Source organism: Zingiber officinale, chromosome 3A, assembly GCF_018446385.1.
Source record: "Zingiber officinale cultivar Zhangliang chromosome 3A, Zo_v1.1, whole genome shotgun sequence".
Classification (NCBI taxonomy): domain Eukaryota; kingdom Viridiplantae; phylum Streptophyta; class Magnoliopsida; order Zingiberales; family Zingiberaceae; genus Zingiber; species Zingiber officinale.
The window spans coordinates 121,025,401-121,028,345 of NC_055990.1; the positions used below are offsets into that span (position 1 = coordinate 121,025,401).

Here is a 2,945-nt window from a genome sequence, read left to right on the forward strand (position 1 = left end):
CTTGATTGATTGTTTGGATTTCTTATGGACTTTGTAAAGATAAAGTCTCACTCGATCATCCGAGGGATCCACGTGACAGGGCAAGCCCGTGTAAGGACGTTTGAGAGATAATCTTGAAGAGGAAATAGGGATATTCAAGAGAGTAGGATGGATTTTATGATTAGCTTCTTGTATCTTGATAGATTAATGAGTCGTGGGCTTCTACGTTGATATCCGAGGACGGCATAGTAATAGGTGCACTTCTGTGTAAGGACAACATAGGTTCATGTCTAATTAATCCTATTTAGATACATTTCTCAGTCCTTAGCCGGTTGTCTATTGCAAGAGGGAACCGACAACTTTCTACATGTGTGGCAATTGAGGGATAAGAATTGGTGAACCATTTACATTCAAGAAATCTTACAAAGAAACCGAAACTCCTAGAATCTTCCTTTATCATAACCCAAAACTCTAAACTCTTGTTTGTTGATCTTTAATATTAGATTTGTTTACCTTTACTTTGCTTTTGAAACGATTTGATAGTTGTTTAGCTAATTCGCATTGAGACATTTCTAGTGCTTATTCCAGTCCCTGTGGATACGATAATCTTTTATATTACTTGCGACATTTCCGTACACTTGCGGAGAGTAACAAGTTTTTGGCGCCGTTGCCGGGGACTTCGCTATAACATTAGGAATTATCAATTGAGTTAGACTAAACATAACTTTTCTTTCTTTCTTTACATTTTCATAGTTGTAACTTTAGAATCCTGTTTCTATAAGCTTTTCTTTTCTTGAATAACATTCTTGACAATTCTTTTTGTTGCAATTCTAATTCTAATTCTAACTTTGCATTCTTGATTTCTAGCACTCTAATCTAACTTTTCTCTGTTTTCTCTTTTGATCTAGTTTCTTTCTTATTTTCTTTTGTAAACATATCTTGCAATTTTTAGCATATGAATTATTCTAGATATTTTTCTTTTTCCTTTTATCTTTTCTTTCTTGTTTTCATTATGCACTTTCTTTCTTGCAATTTAAATTCTGCATTTGTTTTCTTGCTTTTCATATTGCATTTTATTTCTTGTTTTTGATTCTTGATAATTTTCTTTTTCTTCTTGAATATCCATGAGCACTAACATGTCAAGCAGGCCCATGAGAAATTTTTCTACACCCTTTTCTGCAAGATTTTTATCTCCCATTGTGCAACCTCAAATTGAAGCAGAAAGTTTCCAACTAGACCTAGAGATAATTTTCATGATACAAGGTCACAAATTTGGAGGAGAAGTATCAGAAAGTCCTTATCTGCATCTTGAAACATTTTTAGAGATTTGTGATTTGGTGAAATGTGAAGGAGTATCAGCAAATGCAGTTCGATTGATGACATTTCCTTTCAGTATCAAGGATAAAGCAAGGACTTGGCTATATTCTCTCTGTCCTCAAAGCATCACAAGTTGGGAACAATTGGAGAAGCAATTTCTGAATCATTTTTTCCTCCAAGTAGAACGGTGTATATGAGGAATTGCATAACAAATTTTGCTCGGGCATATGGAGAATCATTATTTGAAGCATGGGATAGATTCAAGAGTCTTCAAAGACAGTGCCCTCATCATGGTTTTGAAAAATGGTTGATTTTGCACATATTCTATGGGGGAATTTCTTTCTCAGACAAGACTTTATTGGATTCATCAGCTGGAGGTTCTTTTATGGACAAAAGTGTAGATGAAGCTTATTCGTTAATTGATCAAGTGACATTGAACCTCCGTGAATGGTCGAACAAAAGTTGGATGGAATTTCCCTCAGATATTCAAGAAGTGAAAGCCATAAATGTAAGAGAGCCTGTCAAACAAAATGAAATTCAACCACCTAAAAATGTTGAAATTCACAAGTCACAGAGTGAGGAGTTCAAACATTTGGGGGCAAAGCTTGATAGAATTGTTTCAAAATGGTTTAAAGAAGATCCCCCTCCTACACAGTCAAGATCCAATGAAAAGTGTGATGATGTGGGGTTGAGAAGTGGCAAAAATCATGAAGAACTTCTGAAGAATGACATGTTTAGAATTGAGGAGAAGAATAATAGAAGATCACAAGAACTCAATTCCATTTATCTAGGAAATTCCCAAAGGCCAGAAGTACCTTTCCCTCAACGATTAATCACACCAACATTAGATAAGCAAGTTGGACCTCCTCCAAAAGCCCAAAGGGAATTTGGGAAAAAGGGAGTTCAGTCTTTCCTAGGACCTTCACTAAGGGTTCCTTTTCCACAAAGGTTAGTGGGGGTCAATGAAAATAAAGACTTCGGCAAATCCTGTGACATTAATATGGTTGAGTGTAGATTTTTGAATATATATGAAGATGAAGATTTTTCAGATGAGGATTTTATTGATAATGTAGTGGTAAATAAGTTTTCAGATCTATCTCAAAATTTTATAAGGTGTTATAGTGACATCGAATTTTCAGATGATGAATGTGATGTGGTAGATCAACTTAAAAGCTGCAAGTGAAGTTATTGATCCTCTTGTTATTGATTCTCCTATTGAGGACATAGATGTTGGTTTATTTTTGATGTATGTGTTGATGATGATGATATGGAAGAATGTGTAGGGAACGGTGGTATGTCAGGGTGATCTCCAGGACCACCACAATTGTCAAGACAACCCTTAGAGGTTTTAAGAATTGATCATGTTGTGGAACAATGTGTAGGGACTTATACAGAGCTAGTAGAGTCTCGAGAATCACCATCATTGATATCATCAACACCTAAGCTAGAGCCAGAACCATCATTTGATTCAGAGGAAGTCACATCTACATGTTTAGAAATTTCAGGTATTTCTCAACAAAGTAAGGTTAGTATTTCTTGTGATCTTTTGGAAAACTTTATGGAGGTACCTATAATTGACTTTGTTGGATGTGATTCAGTTTTTATTACTTATTCATCTTATCTTGATATGGTTCTAGATCTATACTATA

General features: G+C 35.1%; 1 non-coding gene across 1 annotated transcript; it reads right to left on the bottom strand.

Annotated features, from left to right (window-relative positions):
* Window positions 1-1,487: 1,487 nt before the first annotated feature.
* On the bottom strand, window positions 1,488-1,593 carry LOC122054339. Its single transcript, XR_006132665.1, has one exon. It is a non-coding gene; the product is annotated as a small nucleolar RNA R71 (small nucleolar RNA).
* Window positions 1,594-2,945: the final 1,352 nt, after the last annotated feature.